Raw genomic sequence first — 26,227 nt, forward strand, 5'->3', positions numbered from 1 at the left:
TCTTCCAGTGTCCTCATATTGAACTGATTCTTCATTTGCATGATTTGTGGAAGTTTTAGTCATTTAATTTCAAATACAATGTGTATTTTATTTATTAATTTAACAATTAATATTTTATTTTATTTTTAAGATTTTATTTATTTATTTGACAGACAGAGATCACAAGTAGGCAGAGAGGCAGGCAGAGAGAGAGAGGGGGAAGCAGGCTCCCTGATGAGCAGAGAGTCCAAAGCCAGGCTGGATCCCAGGACCCTGGGATCATGACCCGAGCTGAAGGCAGAGGCTTTAACCCACTGAGCCACCCAGGTGCTCCTACAATAATATTTTAAACATAATGTTGTACCTAACACTTTATATGTGTCCATTGAGTCACAGTGGGGTTGAATTGGAGTTCTACCAAATTAACCTAGTTCACCATATTTATGCTTATACAAATCCAAATATTTTTGAACATACACTCACACATACACACATATTTGTGCAATTTTTATATTTATTATTGCTGCCTAATGACTGTCTTCTCCAATAGACTGTAAGATCCATGTATATAGGAATCATGACAAAGCATAAAATAATCGACATATACTATTAATTTATATGACTTACATAAAGTAGTATCTGGGACATTTCAAGAATCAACATTTTCTATTTGAAAAGCACAAACATCACTGTAAGTGTCAATAAAATGACTATAATGTGAAATAAGGATCATAATGTAGTGTTTATTTTTTTGTTTGTTTTTTTAGATTTTATTTATTTATTTACTTCACAGAGGGAGAGAGAAAGGAGAGAAAGAGAATGTGCAAGCAGGAGAGGGAGAAGCAGGCTCCCCACTGAGCAAGGAACCTGACGTGGGGCTCCATCCTTGGATCCTTGGGATCATGACCTGAGCTGAAGGCATTTGTTTAGCCAACTGAGCCACTCAGTGCCTCTAATGTAGTGTTTAGAATACATACAGCAAAATTGGGAAAGTTTAGGAAATTTAATAAACTTACATAGAAAAATAATCATGATTAAATCTTAAATATCTAGGTTTTATTCATAAAGATAAAATGAATAATATGGTTGACATAAATTTAAATAAGTGTATATACCCTTTTTCTTATTGTCAGAGATAAATATTTGGGCTTAGATGAAATTTAAAATAAAATAAATCTTCTCCATTAAAAATAATTTCAATAGCATTTTGAAAACATTAAAATTCTAGTCACTGAATTTTGTTTACACATTGTAGTCTATGTTGTGGGTAGTTTACAATTAAAATTCCTCATAAGGTGAAACATGAACCAATTAACTCTTCAGCATTACTGCATGTTTTTTTTAATGTGTTTTCATATTGACATATTAAATGTTATACTAAAATTAAATGAGAATTAAACTAAAATTAAATGAGAATGAAAACCATATGGAAAATAATATTAAAATTTGTGTGGCACAAATACTTCTATCCAAGCCTAGACATAATTGTGTGTATGTTTGTGTGTGTTGCAAATCACAGTTGTTAGCAGTCTGTATGAGAAGGAAACCTAATCCACAATATGGTAAATACTGTTAATATAATTGCTTAGTCTGGAGTGCAGTATATTTTTAAGTTTTCTTTATAGTATTTTTTTAAATCACCCAACCTTATTTTGTGAAAACACCTCCACACTGTGATTGCTCTATTTCATTACCTTTTTATGTCAACATACTTACTATAGGTTGAATGTTTGTGTTCTAACTCACAATGTGATGGTATTAGGAGGCTTTGGTAGGAGATCAGGTCACGGGAGTAGAGCCCTCATGGATGGGATTAGTACCCTTACAAAAGCAACTCCAGACAGGTCCCTTTCCCCTTCCACCAACTAAGAACACGGTGACAAGAAAACAATCTGAAACCCAGAAGAAGGTTCTCTTCAGAACTTGACCATGCTGGCACCCTGATCTCAAGATTTCCAGACTCCTGAAATATGAGGAATAAATTTATGTTGTTTATAGCCACCCAAACTATGTTACGTTGTGATAGCACTCCAAACTAAGACAATACATTTCATTGTGTAAATATTTCATAATTTATTCAGTTGTTCTCGCTAACAGGAATTTTCTTGAGGAATGATAGAATAAGCACTTTTCTCCTTAATGTTGCATTCATTTCTATAGGATAAGTTACACATATTGAACGTCGTCCCTTATTCTTCACAATTCTGTAAGGTCGCTAAGTAATTAAACTTATTTTAGAGACATAGGACTTAAGGGACAGCAAAGTTAAGGGCCTTTTTTTTATAGTCACATAGTACTTTCTCTTTATATGCATAGCAGTGAATAAAAGAATAAAAATAAGTAAGTGATTTTTAAAATAGCACCTATTACTCTGTTTGCTCACTTTTTTGTTCTCTCTGATGAACACAGCATAGCTCTAAGATAAGTTACTTGTTTCATCGTTAACTAATGTCCACCATGGGTTTTCTACCAGTGTGCCACTGTCATGTGTAAGGTATGAATGTGCCTCAAGTCATTTATACCCTTGTCCTGAGCCCTCAGTGAGATCTCTTCAGGACAGGAAAAAACCCTCATTTTCCAGTGTGTCATGCAAATGTCATTATATTTGTGTGTGTCAATATGAGAGTGCTTGGCGGGTTGTCTTAATGATTTGGTAAATTTGCAAGATTTTTAACTATGAATCGTGTCTCTGGTAAAAAGTTGTACAGATGGGCAGAATCATAATTTCTTCGTCAGCCATATAAGTCTGCTTGAATCCAGAGAGTAATATTTAAAGGATAGCTCGAGCAAACTCCCAATATATTATTTCCTAGGAGATTCCTGATTTCACTAAGCAAAACTTAGCAATGTGTAAAGCTTGAAAATTACTTTTTCCTCTCTTCTTATTATAGGTTAAGCTAGCTATATAGTATCTTTAATAAACTTTTAACAGGATGGATTTTAACCTTAAATTTTTTAAAATCTACCATCTGTAAATGTGACAGGATGGAGAACAGAAAATGGGAGAAAGGGATGGAGCCAGTATCTTACAGATAAAGAAAAACTTGTCCTAAAACAATCAATTTACACTCCTCTCATAAATAATGCTCTTCTTGTTATGTGGTTTGTTTTTGGTTTTCTAAAGTCCATTATGACAAAACTTCTCTTATGACAAATATGACAAATATGACAAATATTCTCTTCTCCACTGTAGGTTAAAAAATGGAGGGTGTCTTGTATGCCTATATATGTTGAATATGCAGCAAGCCACTATCAATATCACTTTTGGAAGTCTATGACCTTCATGCAAATTTACATATTTTTAAATAACCAAATTGAAACACTGTTAGGGGATAATTCTTCTTCGGTTTCATGTTTCTGTATATCTTACAAGCACAGACAAAGATTAATTAGTTCCTGATTATCTTTTCAGGACTACCTGTATAACAAAGAGCCTCAGAAGAGACAGAGATGGTCTCCTGGCATGAGAAAAGGAAAGACATGCTTACTGTACAGTAAAAAAAAATTGGATTCGCTGAGCTCAGGTTTCCTCTGCTGTAATGCAACTCATTGATTTTGGAGGTGTCACCTTGGTCTTCTCATCCCCTTGTGGGAATTGGGACTCAGAGAACTGGCAGAAAAGAGTGCCGGTATCCTGACTACTATTGTTCTGAATGATAAAATGCCACATCCCCACCAGGCTCTCATGCTTTCCCCTGGTATATGGGAAACTGTAGCAGGCTAACTTCTTAGCTTGCAAATGGGATAAAACCTTAGGTCTATTGGTTATTAACAAATGTTAAATAAGATGGAGTTAATTTATTTCTAAAAATAATCACATAATTATATACAAATACATAAACACACACATAAGCTCTTTTTAAAAATCTTTTTTATGTGTTTTAGAGTGTTTTTTGAGAACATAAAATAGCTGATGAACATACTTTCCTAAGAAATATTCTATGTCAAGTTTTAAGATGAAATGTTAGTGAGAAAATTTTTAACTGAATTTTTGTGTAAGTGACTGAACACACTGCTGTGATAATAGTTGTCTTTTAACAGAACAGGAGACTTAGAAATTCTTATAACCCATTATTACTTTGTTTGACATCTACATGGTTTAAATAGTGGAAATTAGTGCATTTTAAACATGTAGGTACATGTTCCATGTCTCTAAATATATTTTAGATAACGGTTTCTTTGATCTTATAATGAAATTCCTTAGTTACAAAATCACAGATGGATGGTAGAGGGATGATGGAAACTAATAGAATCTCCTTACATAGTACCTAATATATGTACAAGAAAATAGCAGAGCACAAATAAATGGGGCACATCCAAACTAATAGCCTGAAGAATTCATTTAAGGGAGTGTTTCCACCCCAGTGGTTAGTACCACAAGAAACCAAGTCAAATAGCTCTGAACTTTTCAGAAGCAATAGAGGAAAAAGTACAAAGTTCAAATGAGAACGTGCTTGATATTAGCTCTGAATAACTAATTTTAAGATACTTTTCTTGTATGATTTAAAAATTGTTATCGTACAGCAAAAACAATTGTTATCATACCAGAAAAACAAAAATATGCATGATGTCACTGTTGATGAGAACATTTCATATTTATTATAGTGTTATTTGAAAAATGGTACCTGATTCAGCTTCCACTCAGATTTTCCTATGATAGAATATTTAGTTTATCTAAAGATAATATTATCTAATAATATCTAAAGATAATATTATCTTTCACTTGTTTGATTTAAATAATACATATGACTAGCCAAAATCTTCGAAGCTACTTGTTCTGAGTTAAAGCAGAAATAAATAGGATTCCTGGGTGGCTCAGTCAGTTAAAAGGCTGCCTTCAGCTCAGGTGATGATCCCAGGGTCTTGGGATGAGTCCTACATTGGGCTCTTTGCTCAACAGGGAGCCTGCTTCTCCCTCTCCCTCCTCCTGCTGCTCCCAGGCTTGTGCACTCTCTCTCTATCAAATTAATAAATAAACAAAATCTTCAACAAAAAGATAAAATAGAAATAAACAGTACTATCTGAAGATGAAATAATTTTGGAGTTTTTCCCCAATCTTCCATGTTCATTGAAACAAAATCATATAGGTCTAAGGATATCATAGATACCTTTAATAAGTTGCTAATTTTCCCCATGATAACATAAACATATAGTCTTTCTCCTAAATGTGGTAGAATATAGCCTTCATTTTAAGTTCCTTGACTTACTTTTTGAACATGACAGATTCATTTGAAAATCAGTACATCTCATCTATCTGTGGATATGTTCGTTCCTAAATGTAAACACATGACTATATATATATATCAAATCTAAATTAAATTGTTTACCATTAGATAATTCATTATATAGATTTATATATATACATACTTAAAGGTTTTATTTATTTATTTGAGAGAGAGAGAAAGCATGAATAGAGATGAGGGGCAGAGGGAGAGAGAGAGAGACAAGAGAGAGAGGGAAGTGACTCCTCACTGAATGGGAAGCCAGACACAGGGCTCAATCCCAGGACCCAGGAATTATGACCTGAGCCAAAAGTGGTCACTTAACCAACTGAGCCACCCAGGCACCCCTAGATATCACATTTATATTTTTAACACAGTACAATGTTATAAAGCATAATCGTTTTAGAATTAGTTACATATGGGGGCGCCTGGATGGCTCAATGGGTTAAGCCTCTGCCTTTTGCTCAGGTCATGATCTCATTGAGATTGAGATCATGGGATTGAGCCCCTTGTCAGGCTCTCTGCTCAGCAGGGAGCCTGCCTCCCCCCTCTCTCCCTGCCTTCCTCTCTGCCTACTTGTGATTTCTCCCTCTCTTTCTGTTAAACAAATAAAATATTCTAGAAAAAAGAATTAGTTACATATGAAATAAAATAATTTATATTAACCAGTTTATTAACTTTCTAAGGTTGCTGGAATAAAATACCACAAATTAAGTGACTTAAACAATGAATATTTATTGTCTCACACTAAACATGTATTTGAAGTCCAAAATCCAGATGTCTATAGGGCTGGATCCTTCTGAGATTTGTGAAAGAAATGTCTAATCCAGGCCTTTTCCCCTGGTTTGTAGAAAGCTGAATCCTCCTTACAACTCTTCATATTGTCTTCCTTCTGTGAATGGCCCTGTGTCCAAATTTCTTTCTTGGAGGGATGCCAGTCATGTTGGATAACCTCATTGTAATTTGACTATCTCTGTAAATGTGCTATCTTTGCAGAAGTTTACATTCTGAGGTACTGGGGGTTAGGTCTTCAACATATACATTTTGGGGAGGACACTGTTCAACTCATATCAGCCAGCTTGTAAGATATAAGTTTGGAAAATCAAGGATAACAGATAGACTTGTTACAAGCTATTATAAGCTACTGCTAAAGTTACTTATGTGATTTTTAAGAAGATTTTATCTATTTCTTTGAGAGCAAGAAAATGAGAGAGAGAGAGATCACACCGCTGACTGAGAGAAGAGTCCAATGTGGGGCTTGATCCTAGGATCCCAAGATCATAACTTGAACTGAGACAGCCACTTAACTGACTAACCCAGGCGCCTCTTATGTGATTTTTATTCCTGGAAAAATGGCACTATAAAACAGTATATCACTAGATTTTTAAGACAGTGACTGAACCATACTTTCAGATTTTAACAAAGTAAACTCTAATATGAGTTTATTTCTTAATAAATATACATATATTTTTAAGATTTTTATTTATTTATTTATTTGACAGACAGATCACAAGTAGGCAGAGAGGCAGGCAGAGAGAGAGAGAAGGAAGCAGGCTCCCTGCTGAGCAGAGAGCCCGATGCAGGACTTGACCCCAGGACCCTAAGATCATTACCTAAGATCATGAGCCAAAGGCAGAGGCTTTAACCCACTGAGCCACCCAGGCACCCAGAAATATATATTTTTAATTTTAAAAGTCAAAATCATTTCAAAGCCTAGTACCAGAGGACTTCCGTAGTGAATCCTATCAAACATATAAAGAATAATTGACACCAGGCTTCCTCAAATTCCTCCAAAAGTTTGAAAAGGACAGAACATTTCCAAATTCATTTTATGAGGTCAGCATTGCCCTGATAAAATTGCCAGAAAAACACACTGTAAGCAAGGAGAATTATAAAGCCTTATCCATGATGAATATAGGTGGGAAAAAAACCTCAGTGAAACACTAGCAAACAGAAGTCAATATCACACTAAAAGGATTATACACCACAGTCATGTTGGATTTATTTCTGGAATTCAAGGATGATCAACATATTAAAATCACTCACTGTAGTTCATTACTTTAACATGATGAAAGGAAAAAGACATACATGATCATCTCAACTGATGCAGAAAAAGCATTTAACAAAATTCAACATCATTGCATGACCGGGAAAAAAAAAAAGTGCACACAATAAATTACAAATAGAAGGAAACTACTTCAGCATAATAAAGATCATTAATGAGTTCAGAAGCTAACATCATACTCCACAAAGTGAAAGACTGAAAGGCTTTCCTCTCAGATCAGGAATAAGAGAAGGATACCTGCTTTTACCACTTCTATTTAATGTAATTTGGGAAGTCCAAGACAAGAAAAATAATAAGCATCTAATTTGGAAAAGAAGAAATTAAATTATCTCTGTTCACCAATGACATAATCTTATATGTATAAAATCCTAAAAGATCGCGCGCGCACACACACACACACACACACACACACACACACACACAGTTAGAACTAACACTAATCTAACAAAATGCAAGATATAAAATCGGCACAAAAGCCCAGTTGCATTTCTAAAATTAATAATAAATGATACTGAAAGATAATTAAGAAAACAATTTCCTTTACAATAGCATCAAAAATAATAAGATACTTGTGGGGTGGAGGCTAGGTGGTTCAGTGGGTTAAGCATCTGCCTTCAGTTTAGGTCATGATCCAAGGATCTTGGGATTGAGCCCTGCATTGGGATCCCTGCTTAATGGGGAGTCTTCTTCTCCCTTTCCCTCTGCCTGATATTTTGCCTTTTTGTGCTCTCTCTCTCTCTATGTCAAATAAATAAAATCTTTAAAAAATAAAAGAAAAATTAAAAAAAAAAGAATAAAACTTAAGAATTAATGGGGAGGGGGTTGAAAGACCAACACACTGAACACTATAAAACATTTCTGAAAGAAATTAAAGAATATGTACAAAAATGGAAAGACTTCTTGTGTTCTTGAAAGGGAAGACATAATATTGTCAAATATTTTAGTGTCCACAGTAATCTACAGATTCAGTGCATTCCTTATGAAAATCCTAATTAGGGGCTCCTGGGTGGCTCAGTGGGTTAAGCCTCTGCCTTTGGCTCAGGTCATGATCTCAGTGTCCTGGGATCAAGCCCTGCATCGGGCTCTCTGCTCAGTGGGGAGCCTGCTTATCTCTCTCTCTCTCTGCCTGCTTCTCTGCCTACTTGTGATCTCTCTGTCAAAAAAAAAATCCTAATTAATAATTTTTGTAGAAATAGAAAAACTTATCCCAAAATTAGTATGGAATCTCAAGAAACCCTGTATAGACATAACTATCTTTGAAACAACAAATTAATTTAGAGGTCTGATTCTTTGAAAACTTACTATAAAGCTACAGTAATCAAGACAGTGTTGTACTGACACTAAAGACAAACATACAGACCAATGGAATAGAATGCAGATCCCAGAAATAAAGCTTCACAGTGATTTTCAACAAGAGTGCCAAGATGATTCAAAGGGGAAAGGACAATCTTTTCAACCAATGGCATTGAGGAAACTATATATTCACATGGAAAGAAAATTAAGTTGAATCATATAAGATAATGAACACTTATCTTGCACTACACACACATATGCACACACCTAAAAATTAATCAAAGACCTAAGCCTAATAACTAAAACTATAAACCTCTTAGAAACAAAACAAAACCAAATATAAGGAAAAAGTTCATGACTTCAGATTCTACAATGATTTCATAGATATGAAAGCAAAAGAGTGAGCAGCAAGAGAAAAAAATAAAATGGAGTACATCAAACTTAGAAATTGTGCATCAAATAACATAGCTACAGAATGAAAAGGCGAGAACTCCTACAACTCAAAAGCCAAAAAGTCATGCAACATAATTAATAAATGGGCAAAGGACTTAAATTATATTTCAACAAAGAAGATATAAAAATTGCCAATAAACAAATGAAAAATGCTCAAAATCACTAAAACTTAGGGAAATGAAAAGTAAGAACCACTATAAGATACCACTTCAAACTCACCAAGATGACCGTTGTCAAAAACAGAAGTGTTGGAGAGGGTTTGGAGAAACTGGAACACTTGTGCCCTTCTGTACCATTGGTGGGAACGTAAAAAAGTGCAATCACTATGGAAAACTGTGTGGTGGTTCCTCAAAAAAAAAAAAAAAAAGTAAATTTACCATATAACCTAACAATTTTACTTCCAGGTATATACCCAAAAGAATTAAAACAAGGAGCCCAATGATACATTACTATGTCCCTGTTCACAGTAGTATCATTCACGATTGCCAAAAGATAGAAGAAAACCATGTGTCTTTCCACTGACAAATGAATCAATAAACAAAATGTGATAAACATTTATTAAAAGTATACAATGAACTGCTATCCAGCCTTAAAAAGAAATTAAATTCTTCCTTTCATGTGATACAACACGGATGAAACTTGAGGACATTATGTTAACTGAAACAAAGCAATCACAAAATCAAATACTGCATGATTCCATATAAGAGGTACTTTGAACAGTCAGATCATACAACACTATGAACAGACCTAATGCTAAGCAACAATACATTTAAGAATGGTTGATCTGGCAAATATGTGTGTTTTTCACCACAATTTTTTTATTTATTAATTTATTTTATTTTTTTATTAACATATAATGTATTATTAGCCTCAGGGGTACAGGTCTGTGAAACGCCAGGTTTACATTTCATAGCACTCACCATAGCATATACCTTTCCTAATGTCCATAACCCAACCACCCTCTTCCTACCCATTACCCCGGGGAACCCTCAGTTTGTTTTGTGAGATTAAGAGTCTCTTGCTGTTTGTCTCCCTCCCTATACCGTCTTGTTTCATTTATTCTTTTCCTATTCCCCAAACACCCACATTGCCTCTCAACTTCCTCATATCAGGGAGAGCATATTTCTCTGATTGACTTATTTCGCTCAGTGTAATACCCTCTAGTTCCAACCATATCATCGCAAATGGCAAGATTTCGTTTCTTTTGATGGCTGTATAGTATTTTGTTGTTTATATATATACCGCATCTTCTTTATCCATTCATCTGTTGATGGACATCTAGGTTCTTTCCATAGTTTGGCTGTTGTGGACATTGCTGCTATAAACATCCAGGTGCATGTGCCCCTTCGGATCACTACATTTGTATCTTTAGGGTAAATACCCAGTAGTGTGATTGCTGGTTTGTAGGGTAGCTCTATTTTCAATTTTTTGAGGAATCTCCATGCTGTTTCCAGAGTCGTTGCATCAGCTTGCATTCCCACCAACATTTTTACCACAATTTTAAAAGAATCATAAAAATCATTTCATAAAAATATTTTAATTAATACTGCTTTGTTGTAAATATCACTAGCTGAATTTTACATACTTAAAGATGTTCTATTATAATAAAGTTCTTTTTCATTTTCCATTATATTCCATGACTTATTTATTTTATAACTTGGAAGTTGGCACCTTTTGACCCCCCTTTTAACATGAACTTTGAATGTTAAAAAGTGATGTTAATGCACTATTTTTCTGCAATTGCTAATATCAGCAAAATATTTATTATGTTTGATATAAAATGCAATAATGACAGTACTAGTCATAAAAAATCCAATTTGAAGTTTCTTTTTAAAATATTGGGAAATTAACCATGTTCTATTTTAATGGCAATTAATCAGAAAAAACTGAAATCTGTATCACCAGACTTGTCTTGCATTTGGACTTTAAGTATTGCTCTTGAACATTAAGTATTTCTAGGAAAGAATAAAATCTCAAAGTAGAAAAAAGTTTGGATATGTTATTACTCCTTTTAAAATCAGGTATGTGTCTCTGAGTGTGGTTTTTTTTTTGTATTTATAAACATAAAATATTCTCAGGGGATATTTAAACATAGCAAGTAAATTGAATGCATTAATAGAAACACAATAACCAATTTTTATTACTATTACCAAAACAACCTATAAATTTATGTTCCTAGCTTTAATCTTGTTTTAAATTACTATGACTGTTATAACCAAGTATTAGAGATTGAGCGACTTAAATGACTGAAACTTAATTTTCTCACATTTGGCATACTAGGTCAGAGATCAAGGTAGGGAAGGACTCTTCCTTCCTTCCTTCCTTTCCTTTTTTTTTTTTTTAGGACTATGAGAGATGGATTTGTTCTCTAGGTCTTTCTCCTTGGCTTCTAAATGGCCATCGACCCCTATTTCACACCCCCTTCCCTCTTTCTCTTTCCACATCTGCACTACCTTTCCTTATAAGCACCCCAGTCATGTTAGATTAGGACTCACCATCATGTCCTTATTTTAACTTAATATCTCTGTAAAGACTCCATCTTCAAATGCACTGACATTCTAAGGTACTTGTGTTAGAACTAAAATATGAATTTGGGGAGTAATACAGTTCAGCCCATAAGAAACCTGAACGCCAGAAAGTAAATATTTTATCAAGGCATGGTCATTAGAAAATCCTTAGGTTTATAATTGATGTTGTTGCTGCTGTCATTATTATGATTAAATCTTTCTTACAAGGGCCTGAATAAGAGGTATTATGTATGGAAGATTAAAGAGTGAGAATCATGTCTGCATATCTTATATTAGATATGTTGCACATTTTCTTTTGATTCTGTAATGAAAGAGGTTTTTTTTTTTAAATTTCAAGGCTTTAAATTGATTAAACTGATTAAACTCACATGCCCTGGATCATTAGCAATAATAAGAAGAATAGCAAATACATGAAACATACCAATTGATAAACATTAGGCTTAACTGTTCAGAATCCCCAGTTTTAGATGAAAGATGTTTAGGAAGAAGTAATCTGAGAGGGAGGACAACATGCCTAATGCAAGCAGGCCCAAGACAGGTGGATTAATGTTTTTGATGCACGAAGAAAGAAAAGGGAGAACTATAAGGCAAATGAGTCTTGTCCAGAAGTGTGAACTATTTTGCTCTTTTGCTTCATATAATGTTTGAAATACAAAATGTATCAATACACCTTTATTCCCTCCAAATATGTAATCTAGTAACCTCACCAACCACTAATCTTGAGAAACTATGTCCTGACAAGATCTGTACCAGACTGTATTGTAATTTTCAGTGAAGGCCCTGATAATATCCTGGAGATATACTAATTTTTTCATTTGCTTTTTCTTTATTTTCTCAATAAATGACTTCTTCCTACAGTGTTAAATCCCCAATTGTGGAATCATCTGTTTGATTGCAGGGTTAGGTAATGATAATTTGTCATTACATCTTTTTGACAGTTTAGCAAAGACGATGTGGGAGAGACAATAGTTACCATAAATATGGACTACAATACTTATTTTTTAAAAAATTACTCCTATAAAGCATGGATTCTAGAACTTTCAGTAATAAAACTGCCTTCTAATATTAACTGCCATATTTGAACCTAAAATATTGCTTTTCTCTCACAACATATTACTTTCCATATAGAATCCTAATGGATTTTCTACTTTTAGATAATTACTGTGAAACTCCTCTCACTACCACATCAGAACTTGTTGTTGAAACTTGTGGATTCTCTCTGTTGAAAGTCAATGCACTTAAAAGGTTGTAGCGCCCAAAAGCATTGATAAGGCTTCATTAACTAAAGCTACATGTATCAAAACATTTATAATGTTTCTTAGGAACAGTAGAAATGATTAAAAATGTTCTTTCATGCTTATATCAATATACAAGGATGGGTGTGTGGGTATGTTTGTTGATATCTTTTACTGTGTCTGTCTATGTGATCTAAACTAAAATATTGTATAAAATTTAGTACTTTATATAAGATCATTTAAAAACTTGGTTATCTTCCATGAGCTTTATTCATTATTTTCCTTCTTAAACATAACTATGCACTGTTAAGCACTATTTATTATTTTTAAGCACTATTTATTATTTTTTGGTTATGATTTTATCTTGGTTCAAAACTTTCCTGGGTGCCTGGGTGGCCCAGTTTTTAGGCAACTGTCCTCAACTCAGGAGTCCCGGGATCGAGTACTGCATCAGGCCCCCAGCTCCATGGGGAGTCTGCTTCTCCCTCTGACCTTCTCTCCTCTCATGCTCTCTCTCACTCTCTCTTTCTCTCAAATGGATAAATAAAATCTTTAAAAAAATAAAAATTTTCCTTAAGTGTTAAGTTTTACTTAGAGACAGATAACTATTAATTTGTCATAGTCTTATTTTCAAAATACAGCATAGAATAAATGTATTTCAGAACGAAAGTGAGGAGGCCTCACCTTCTTTTCCTCAAATTAAAATGATTTTTTAAAAAATGTGTATGTGTATATATATATATATATATACACTGTATTACAACATTAATATTTGTCCTGAAATAAATTGATTAAATATTAATAGTGCATTGAGATGATACCACATTTTGATTTGGATGCCTATCCAGACAAAGTATGCATCCTGAGCAGAATTCTAGATGATCTCATTGATATTTGAAGAAGAGTCTCTAGGTGACTCTGTACTTCCAAGTCCACCTGCTTCCTTTCACTGGCAGTTTCCAGAGTTGAGATTCCTGCCTAGATGTTACGTGGCAGTGGAGACAACTTGCCAGGGTGCTATACTACGTATTAGCTAATTGGACCACTAATGAGCTGTGTGACTTTTTAAAACCAACTGCCTGAAAACCACCCAGTGTGATCGCAGATGGCTTCGTAAGGGTTAGCCACTTCAGAACTAACATTCCTTGTTTCTTACATGTCAATAATGTAAGTTCAAAATGGAGATTTAAACTTTTGAATAGCAGTCCTGCATCCTCTAACACAGGTAGAAATTTGACCTCTTGCTTGCATGTGATATACTCTTAAAATTTTCAGATTACTGTAAAATCACCAAAGTTTTATAGAGTATTTTATTGTTTCACTTTGCTAATAAGAGTTATTTCTCCACTAAAGCCAGAAGAGTTTTGTAATTTTCTCTATCATCTCAGTCAAAGCCTATTTTTTCAATTACAGAGATACACCTATGATAATTGAGAAGGGAGGTTAAGGTTCTGAGAAGCACAGTATACCTGAGGAAGAACAGATTCCTCAAAAATCATTTTTATAAATGCTTCCTACTCCCTTTACCAGATGTTTGCATTTAGCTTTTTATATCTGAAATAAATCTTGCTCAGTCTGGGTGGTTAAATCTCTTTAATCTCACCCCCCCCCATAAAAAACTTTTTAAATCAAATGGGTATTAGGGAGGGCATGTATTGCATGGAGCTCTGGGTGTGGTGAAAAAACAATGAATACTGTTATGCTGAAAAGAAATTTTAAAAATAAATAAAAATTAAAAAAAATCAAATCTGTAATTTCTAAAACAACTATTTGATGCCGCCAACCATGGTAATCTTTTTCACAGAGAGCATTCTACTAATATTGTTACTAACAAGATAGACATATGTCTATTTTATTTCTAGAGCATTTCATTAGAATGATATTTCCATTCAATTTCACCCCAGGTCAAGCCAATCAATATAATCCAGGCAGGTAATTTCTTTCTTTTAACAGTGATGATTAAACAGATGTTAGTGAGGTCTAACTCTTTTTAGAAAAACGAGACCTAAGGAGAGGTTACTAAATTCCTTTTTTCTTAGAGATTTACAGGAAGTCAGTCTCAAATTTCTACTGAATGTAAATGAAGCACATGTAGCAATGATTGTATGGTAACAGGATATTTTAGAGTATATTCAGGTTTTCTTTGTTTCATAAATATTGTATAATTTTCCATCTTAAGGGACTCACAAATCTTTGACAAATTTATTTTAAGTATTGACCCTCGTATGGATGTATATAGTTTATTTATCTATTTACCTACTGAAGGACATCTTGGTGATCTCCAAGTTTGGGCAATTATGTGTAAAACTGCTATAAACATTCCTGGGTAAGTTTTTGTGTTTTTATTTTCAGCTAATTTGGGTAAATACTTAGGAACTTGATTGATGGATAGCGTTGTAAGATTATTTTGTTTTGTAAAAACTGCCAAACTATTCTTCATAGTGGTCATACCATTTTGCATTCTCTCCAGCAATGAATGAGAGTTTCTGTTGCTCCACATCCTCACCAGAATTTGGTGTTGTCATTGTATTAGATTTTAGACATTCCAGTAGGTGTCTGGTTGTATTTCAATGTTTTAATTGCAATTCCTTAGTTACATATATTGTCAGGCATCTCTTCATATGCTTATTTCTCATCTGTATGTCTTCTTTGGTGAGGTGTCTGTTCAGATCTTTTGCCCACATTTTTTTTTTTTTTTATTTATTTGTCAGAGAGAGAGAGAGAGAACATAAACAGAGGGAGCGGCAGGTAGAGGGAGAAGAGACAGACTCCCCACTGAGCAGGGAGCCCAGTGAAGGACTTGATCCCAGGACCCTGGGATCACAACCTAAGCCAAAGGCAGATGCTTAATAGACTGAGCCATCCAGTCATTCTTTTTGCCCACTCTTTAATTGTTAAGAGTTTTTTGCATATTGTGGATACAAGTCCTTTATTGGATGTGGGTTTTACAAATATTTTCTCCCCGACTGTGGCTTATCTTTTCATTTTCTTAACAGTGTCTTTGAGGGAGCAAAAGTTTTTAACTTTAAAGGAGTCAAGTATTGCTGTTTTTTTTTTTTCTTTTTCCTATCACTGATAATGTTGATAATATTTTATCAAAAAACTCTGGCAAATTCAGTCACCTAAATTTTCTCATGTTTTTCTCCAGTCAGACTACTTTTGATTCCTTATTAAGGTCTATTGTTTTGTTCTTAGTTTAGAGCATGGCTCTTATTCTAGCCATAGTCCTGTCTCATAATATTTGTTTTCTTTTTTAAGATTTTATTTATTTATTTGATAGACAGAGATCACAAGTAGGCAGAGAGGCAGGCAGAAAGAGAGAGGGGGAAGCAGACTCCCCGCTGAGCAGAGAGTTCAATGCAGGGCTCGATCCCAGGACTCCAGGATCATGACCTGAGCCGAAGGCAGAGGCTTTAATCCACTGAGCCACTCAGGCACCCTAATATTTGGATTTTATAAAAAGAAATGGCAAAGATGCATGGTGATCTTCACTCTTGATTATAGTTATTTATTTATTTATTTATTTGTTAGTTGGTTGGTTTCTTTATTTTTTAAAGATTTTATTTATTTATTTATTTGACAGAGAAGACTCAGCGAGAGAGCGAACACAAGCAGGGGAAGTGGGAGAGCAGGAAGCAGGCTCCCTGTGAACCCTGGGATCATGACCTGAGCTGAAGGCAGCCAGTTAACAGACTGAGCCACCCAGGTGCCCCTTATTTTTGTTTTTAAGTTTTTATTTAATTCTAGTTAGTTAACATATAGTGTAATATTAGCTTCAGGAGTAGAATTTAGAAAATCTTCACTTAAAAACCACATCCAGTGCTCATCATGACAAGTGCCCTCCTTAATGACCATTACCCATTTAATCCATCTCCCCTCCCACCTCTCCTCCAGAACTCCTCAGGTTTTTCTCTATAATAAAGAAACTGTTTCATGGTTTTCATGGTTTGCATCTCTCTTTTTCTTGCATGTTCATCTGTTTCATTTCTTAAATTCCACATATAAGTGAAATCATATGGTATTTCTCTTTCTGACTGACTTATTTTGCTTAGTGTAATACACATAATATACTGGCTCCACCCACGTCTTTGCAAATGACAAGGTTTCATTCTTTTTTATGACTAATATTCCATGGTATATATTTACCCCCTCTTCTTTATCCATTCATCAGTTGATGGACATTTGAACTCTTTCCATAATTGGCTATATTTGATAATGCTGCTATAAACATTGGGGTACCTGTATCCCTTCAAATCTGTATTTTTGTATCTTTTGGATAAATACTTGGTAGTTAAATTGTGGAGTCATGGATAGTTCTATTTTTAACTTTTTGAGGAACCTCTTTACTGTTTTCTGGAGTGGTTGCATCAGTTTGTCTTACCACTAATGGTATAAGAGGGTTTCCCTTCTCTGCATCCTCACCAACACTTGTTTCTTGTGCTATTAATTTTAGCTATTATGACAGGTGTGAAGAAATCTCTCATTGTAGTTTTGATTTGCATTTTCCTAATGATGAGTGATGTTGAGCATCTTTTCATGTATCTGTTAGCCATCTATATGTCTTGTTTGGAAAAATGTCATGATTCTGTCATGTCTAAAGTTCATGTCTTCTGCCCATTTCTTAACTGGATTATTTGCATTATGGGTGTTGAGTTTGATAAGTTCCTTACAGATTTTGGATATTAACCTTTTATCCTATCTATCATTTGCAAATTTTTTTTCACATTCCATTGTTTGCCTTTTGGTATTATTTATCATTTCCTTCACTGTGCAAAATCTCAATGTCTCTAGTCTACTGCCCATTGCAGGCCATGAAAACAGGTGTGGACATCTGGGGATGGCTTCAGGGTCGAGCACTGGGAATAAAGTCCTTGTTGTTTTCCTGGAAGACTTTGACATTAGAATTGTTGCTTCTGGGGGCGCCTGGGTGGCTTAGTTGGTTGGGCAACTGCCTTCGGCTCAGGTCATGATCCCGCGGTCCCTTAATTGAGTCCTGCATCGGGCTCCCAGCTCCATGGGAGCTGACCTTCTCCCCTCTCACGCTCTCTCACTCTCTCTCTCAAATAAATAAATAAAATCTTAAAAAAAAAGAATTGTTGCTTCTGAAAAATCAAGAACACAGCTGTTATTGAGAAATTTCACCTACTTCGAAATTAGATATTGCTCCAAAGCTCTTTTTTAAATACTTCTCTATTCTTCTTGAACCCCCATCCCTCCCCAAAAGAAAATAAATCAGATTTAGATCATTGTGTGATGATTGTATCTTTTGTCTCCCTGGCCACACAGCTACGAGCTCCCTGCCATAGATATCTGCACATTGATTTTGTATCCTGTGACTTGACTGAATTCATGTATCAGTGCTAGGTATTTTTGGGTGGAGTCAATTTTTTGTTTATTTTTGTTTTTTTGCTTTTTTCCTACGTAGAGTAAATTTTCATCTGTGAAGAGTGAAAGTTTATTTTCTTCCTTGCCAATTTGGATGTCTTTTATTTCTTTTTGTTTGATTGCTGAAACTAAGACTTCTAGTACTCTTAAGTAACAATGGTGAGAGTGGACATGCCTGTATAATTCTTTTTAAAAAAATTTTTTTTAATTCATTTATTTGACAGACAGAGATCACAAGTAGGCAGAGAGGCAGGCAGGAGGGGTGGTGGGGGGAGCAGTTTCCCTGCTGAGCAGAGAGCCTGAAACGGGGCTCAATCCCAGGACCCTGGGATCATGACCCTAGCAGAAGGCAGAGGCTTTAACCCACTGAGCCACCCAGGCACCCCTGCCTATGTAATTCTTGACCATAGAGAAAAACTCTCAGTTTTTCCCATTGAGGATTATATTAGCTGGAGATCTTTCATATACGGCCCTAATGATGTTGAGGTATGTTTCCTCTATCCCTACTTTGTTGAGTGTTTTTATCAAGGATGGATGCTGTATCTTGTCAAATGCTTGTTCTGCATCTATTTAGACAATCATATGGTTCTTATCCTTTCTTTTCTTACTGTGGTATATCATGATGATTGATTTCTGAATATTGAACCACCCTGTAGCCCAGGAATTAATCCCCCTTCATTGTGATGAATGATTATTTTAATGTACCATTAGGTTTAATTTTTTTGTGTTTTGTTGAGAATTTTTGCATCCATCTTCAAGAGAGGTATTGGCTTGTAATTTTTTTTGGCGGGGGGTCTTTGTCTGGTTTGGGAATCAAGGTAATGCTGGTCTCATAGAATAAGTTTGGAAGTTTTCCTTCTATTTCTATTTTTTGGAACAGTTTGAGAAGAATAGGTATTAACTCATCTTTAAATGCCTGGTAGAATTCCCCTGGGAAGCCACCTAGCCTTACTTTTGTTTTTGGGGAGATTTTTGATTACTGATTTTATTTCTTTGCTGGTTATCAGTCTGTTCAAGTTTTCTATTTCTTCCTGTTTCAGTTTTGGTGGTTTATATTAAATTACAATTATGGTATAGTCCGAGCTTTGGTAACTCAAAGAATACTTTCCTGTACCTTCAGCATGAATTATTTCGCTCTCATATCCCTTATAGATATCCTACATATGACATCACCAATATTATACTTTTCTTGTTCATTTATTTTACCCTCTTCCTTACTGAATATTAAATTCCTTTTTGGTAGGATATGCTTCTTGCATTTCTCCATTTTTAGTAATTTTACACAGCACAATGTTTTTTTATTATTTTGGTGAATGAATAAAACTTGTGGTCCATATACACTATGGAGTATTATGCCTCCATCAGAAATGATGAATACCCAACTTTTGTAGCAACATGGACAGGACTGGAAGAGATTATGCTGAGTGAAATAAGTCAAGCAGAGAGAGTCAATTATCATATGGTTTCACTTATTTGTGGAACATAACAAATAGCATGGAAGACATGGGGAGTTAGGAGAAGGGAGTTGGGGGAAATTGGAAGGGGAGGTGAACAATGAGAGACTATGGACTCGGAAAAACAATCTGAAGGGTTTGAAGAGGTGGGGAGGTGGGAGGTTGGGGGAACCAGGTGGTGGGTATTAGAGGGCACGGATTGCATGGAGCACTGGGTGTGGTACAAAAACAATGAATACTGTTATGTTGAAAATAAATTTAAAAAATGATTAAAAAAGAAGAATGATACAAAAAAAAACTTTGTAAAGTAAAAAACATTTTATTTCTAAAATAAGCTACCTCATGTCATACTAATTGGAAAAACTATGCTTGCAAATATCAATGGTACATCTCACAAAAGGTGTTTAGTAGAATTTGGGATAGGTTTTATAGATTCCATTGAATTTAGGTGAGGAAAATTAAGTGTTGATATAAAGCTTTAGGTGAGAAAAATTAAGTGTTGATATAAAGAGAGATACAAAACCTCTCACAACTCAAAAGATGTTTCATATTACTTCCTTTTTAATATCAAAGGTCACTATGTCCCCAGGACATAGACTTAAAAAATATATGGACCCTACATTTTAGTGTTTGATGATTAATGACCATTATTGTGAATTACAAATGTATAATGTAAGTGTAGCCTTCAGCAAAGAATATGAAAATTTTGCCATTTTTTTAGGCTTAATAATATTTTCTTAACATATATTTTAATTTGATATATAATTTTCAAAAATATCTGATGAATCTCTTTTGCTTTCATTCGCACTCCCTTCTTTCTTTTCCTTTCTTTTTTTTCTTTTTTTTTTTTTTTAAGATTTTATTTATTTCTTTGTGTGAGAGAGAGCACAAGCAGATTGATGGGTAGAGCGAGAAGCAGACTCCTCGCTGAACAGGGAATCTGATACAGGGCTTGATGCAGGGCCTAATCCCAGGGTCTTAAGACCATGACCTGAGCCAAAGGTACACACTTAACAAACTGAGCCAGTCAGTGCCCCTCACTTTCTCTTTTCTTTATTTTAGTAATGGTAGAGTGACTAAATAAATATATTTATAATGATATTAATAATAGATAATTTATTTTCTATAACAATTTTCAATATTTTAAAAGATTTTAACCTTAATTTATAATAATAAATTATACATAAGCAACTTATATATGTACTGTTAAGTCTTTAATTTAAATTCATAGTTCTCTTTTATAATTTTTAAAATTTTTTATTGACATATAATGTATTATTAGCCCCAGGGGTACAGGTCTGTGAATCGCCAGGTTTAAACACTTCACAGCACTCATCATAGCACATACCTTCCTCAATGTCCATAACCCAACCACCCTCCCTCTACCTCCTCCCCCCTCACAACCCTCAGTTTGTTTTGTGAGATTAAAAGTCTCTTATGATTTGTATCCCTCCTGATCCCATCTTGTTTCATTTTTTCCTTTCCCTTCCCCGCAAAAGCCCCCATGTTACCTCTTAACTTCCTCATATCAGGGAGATCATATGATAATTATCTTTCTCTGATTGACTTATTTCACTCAGCATAATACCCTCTAGTCCCACCCATGTCATCACAAATGGCAAGATTTCATTTTTTTTTAATATTTTATTTATTTATTTGACAGACAGAGATCACAAGTAGGCAGAGAGGCAGGCAGAGAGAGAGAGGAGGAAGCAGGCTCCCTGCTGAGCAGAGAGCCTGATACGGGGCTCGATCCCAGTACCTTGGGATCATGACCTGAGCCGAAGGCAGAGGCTTTAACCCACTGAGCCACCCAGGCACCCCAAGATTTCATTTTTTGATGCCTGCATAGTATTCCATTGTATATATATACCAGATCATCCAAGCAAAAGATCAACAAGGAAATAAAGGCCTTAAATGACACACTTGACCAGATGGGCATCACAGATATATTTAGAACATTCCATCCCAAGGCAGCAGAATGTACATTCTTTAGTGCACATGGAACATTCCCCAGAATAGATCACATCCTGGGTCACAAATCAGGTCTCAACTGGTAGCAAAAGATTGGGATCATTCCCTGCATATTTTCAGAACACAGTGCTCTGAAGCTAGAACTCAATCACAAGAGGAAATTTGGAAAGAACACGAAAACAAGGAGGTTAAAGTGCATCCTCCTAAAGAATGAATGGGTCAACCAGGAAATTAAAGAAGAATTGAAAAAAATTCATGGAAATAAATGATAATGAAAATACAACTGTTCAAAATCTGTGGGACACAGCAAAGGCAGTCCTGAGAGGAAAATATATAGCAATACAAGCCTTTCTCAAGAAACAAGAAAGGTCTCAAATATACAATGTAACCCTACACCTAAAGGAGCTGGAAAAAGAACAACAAAGAAAGCTTAAACCCAGCAGGAGAAGAGAAATAATAAAGATTAGAGCAAAAATCAAAGAAATAGAAATAAAAAACAAAACAAAACAAAACAAAAAAGCCACAATAGAACAAATAAATGAAACTAGGAGCTGGTTTTTTGGAAGAATTAATAAGATTGATAAAACTCTGGCCAGACTTATCAAAAAAAAGAGAGAGAGAGAGAGAGAGAGAGAGGAGAGAGAGAGAGAAAGGAACCAAATAAATAAAATCATGAATAAAAGAGGAGAGATCACAACCACCACCAAAGAAATACAAACAATTATAAGAGCATATTAGGAGCAACGATACACCAGCAAATTTGACAGTCTGGAAGAAATGAATGCATTTCTAGAGACATATAGACTACCACAACTGAACCAGGATGAAATAGAAAATCTGAACAGACCCATAACCAGTAAGGAGATTGAAGCAGTCATCAAAAATCTCCCAACAAACAAAAGCCCAGGGCCAGACGTCTTCCCAGGGGAATTCTACCAAGCATTTAAAGAAGAACTAATTCCTATTTTCCTGAAACTGTTCCAAAAAATAGAAATGGAAGGAAAACTTCTAAACTCATTTTATGAGGCCAGCATTACCTTGATCATAAAACTAGACAAACACCCCATCAAAAAAGAGAATTACAGACCAATATACTTGATGAACACAGATGTGAAAATTTTCACCAAAATACTAGCCAAAAAGATCCAACAGAACATTAAAAGGATTATTCACCACGACCAAGTGGGATTTATTCCAGGGCTGCAAGGTTGGTTCAACATCCACAAATCAATCAGTGTGATACAATACATTAGTAAAAGAAAGAACAAGAACCATATGATACTCTCAATAGATGTTGAAAAAAACATTTGACAAAGTACAGCATCCTTTCTGGATCAAAATTCATACTCCTTATATTAGAAATGAACCAATTCCCTTTAAAATTTCCTCTGGAATATTAAGATCATTTTGATAAGAATTAGTGATATTTAACCTATCTAGTTTGATTCTCATATATATTTAATTTATATTTTTATTTTTTTATTATGAAACCAACATCTTTCCTTTGTTATTACATTGTCATAGCAACCTATAACTAGTATGATATGATTTTACTGGTACAGATTTAGCACAGATATTTTGCCAATTTGTATTAATGGTAGACAGGGCATCAGGAGACTATATTTCTTATACTTACTTTAGATCATTTAATGAATAAAATCATCATAAAATGGCCAGCTAACAATACCCAGATTTCTTCGTCTTAACTTGTTCTCATTTGATTCTTTGTAAGTATGAGAAATAGTGTTTATACTCTCCTTGGACAGGATTTATTTCTCATTCAATGTTTATAATAGTTTCAAAGATATTTAAAATGTCATGATGTCAATAAGAAATGTTAAATGCTTCTATATCATAAATCTATTTCAAAATCATAACTTATTATAAAGTATTACTCTTCAGAATACAAATGGGTTTTCATTAACCATTCATATTTTTATTCTCTGTTTATTTGACTTCATTTTGTTCTATTTATATGTTAAGGCAATAATATAAGCCACCATTTAATTATGTTTTCTGAGAGTATATTTTGGATTGCTTAACCTTGATTTAATTAAATAATATTTCTACAACCCTACTGCCTCTTAAAACATACGCATGGAATATTTGAGGAACTAATAACATACTGAGATGACTAATATATGGTTGCCAAAAGTATTCAGACACTTAACTATAATTTGTCATATGTTAGGGTATTCTTTTATTCTCTGTGATCAGTGTTAATTTCCAAGAAATACTTTTTAAAGGAAAACTCCATGATTCTTTTCATGATAAAGAAAACATGCTTGAAAAAAAGACATGTCGCTTTACAAAAAATGGAATAAATGGAATTAGATTTCAACTAGAAAAATAAAACCATGTGCCAAAACACAAAATCTAAATCTACTACATACCCTCTCACTAAATATATTAAAGTGGATAATGGATAATATAAAGTGGATAATGGATCATAACTTGAGAAAGTTAATACTCATGTACTAATAATTTTACAGTCTATACTGATCATGCATGGCAACCTATGAAGTCAAATACCCATTATTCATAAATTGTTTATGTATTTTGCAGAGAGTTCATAATAAACAAAGTTACTTGGTTTTCCAAGTCAGTCTCCAATTTGCAAGAATTGATTTCAGTTGATAATGATAGAAAACACAAGATATACAGAATTGCAGTGAAAAATTTATGCATATGTATTCATTTCAGAAAGAACTTTCAAAACATGTATGAATACATATTTTGTAAACCAAATTATATAGTGAAACAATGAGATTACTATGTGATAACTGTCTTGAAGACTTGTTGGAAAAAATGAGTCACAAAAATAGAATGTCACATATAAGAGCTAACAATAATGAATAGTGATGAAAAGGGCCATAAGAAGATACTAGAAGGGAAATTTAAGGGATGCCACTTTGACAAGGAAAAACAAACAAACACAAGCCAAGCTGAAGTACTATTTGTTTATAAAATGCAATATGGGGGAGGCCTGGCTGGCTCAGTTGGTTAAGCATCTGCCTTTGGCTCAGGTCATGATCCCAGGGTCCTGGGATCACATTCAGCATTGAGTTCCCTGCTCAGTGGGGAGTCTGCTTCTCCTTCTGCCTGCTGCTTCACCCTGCTTATGCTCACATGCCCTCTCTCTTTCTGACAAATAAATCAATAATATCTCTAAATAAAATGAAATGTGGTGCAAGAGGGTTGCACAGTATAGCATTTAGGGAGAAAATATATGGTATAAATAGGTACAGGAAACTTTAAACACCTGGAAAATAATTAGAAATTGTACTGCTATGGGAAAGTTAGACAATAAAATAACTAAATCTTAGAGTTTTCTAAACTGAACAATCATATTTTTAGAAAAAATAAATTCTTTTAATTATTTAAAGTTCTTATTATAAAGTATGTATAGTAAAAGTACACAGGACAAAATTCTACAATGCAATGAATTATTCAATAGTAGTTCTATATAACCATTCCCAAACCTAGTAAAATAATATATTTTAGTATTTTCTAAGACACATGCCTTTTCACAACACTTCATCCTTTCTTTCTCATAAAGGGGCAGAATTCTGTTTTCTACTAGTAGAATTTCATTTTGGCTATTTGGGGACTTCATATAAATGGATTAATATATTTGGTGTTCTTGGATATCTTGCTAAACTTGACATTTATGATATTTAACCATATCGTTGGATGTAGACATCATCTGTCCATTTGTATTGCTGTATTTTTCTTCAAACTTTCGATATACTTCAGTGTTAATGGATATTTATGTGATTTCTGATTTGATGCTGCTATCAACATTTTTGTACATCAAGTACATGCATCACAATTAAACACACATCTAGGAGTAGATGTGGTTTTTCACTGAAGTTGTGTATGTCAAACTTTAGTGGATACTATCACATCTATTGCCATTGTTGACCAATTTACATTCCCACCAACAGTGAATAGATATTGCCATATCTCCTCCATTCTAAAACTCAGTAGCCAGAGCTGTATTTCCTATTACCCTCTTAGAGTTTTTTGTTTGTTTGTTTGTTTGTTTTTGCTTTTAATCCTCCCTTTACAGGGAACTTAATTTTAAATATAATTTGAGAATTAGCAAAATAAACTTTTTTTCTCTTTATAGTAGTGAATTGGACTAAAGTTACTTATTGAAAACAGTGTTCTTTCTTTACTACTCTGCAATGTGATTTTTTCACATCAATTAAGCAAACATGTATGTATTGGTCAGTTTCTGTTCCCTTTCTGCTAGCTCATTAATCAGATTTCCTTATTGTTAATTTCTGCAACTCTGAGATAAGAGCTACTTCCCATTAGATTGGTCCTTCCAGCATGCCAGTCCTGTTACTTATGATCCTTAATACTTCATATAAATTTTGGATTTGGTTTGTCTAGTTTCAGACATACATACATGCTTATACATGCAAACACATACACTTGTAGGATTTTGACTGGGATGACACAAAAGCTGTAAACTAATACAGGTAAAAATTAAATCTTTAAATTACTAATCATTAAAAGTTATAACAGACTTCCATTTATATATGTTCACCATAATTTTTTCCTTAATCTTTTAGAGTTTACAAAGTTTTTCTCACCATCTCTAAATGTTTTTTATGTTATCAGACGTTGA

The sequence above is a fragment of the Lutra lutra genome, chromosome 3 (assembly GCF_902655055.1).
Source record: "Lutra lutra chromosome 3, mLutLut1.2, whole genome shotgun sequence".
In the NCBI taxonomy this organism is placed as follows: Eukaryota; Metazoa; Chordata; class Mammalia; order Carnivora; family Mustelidae; genus Lutra; species Lutra lutra.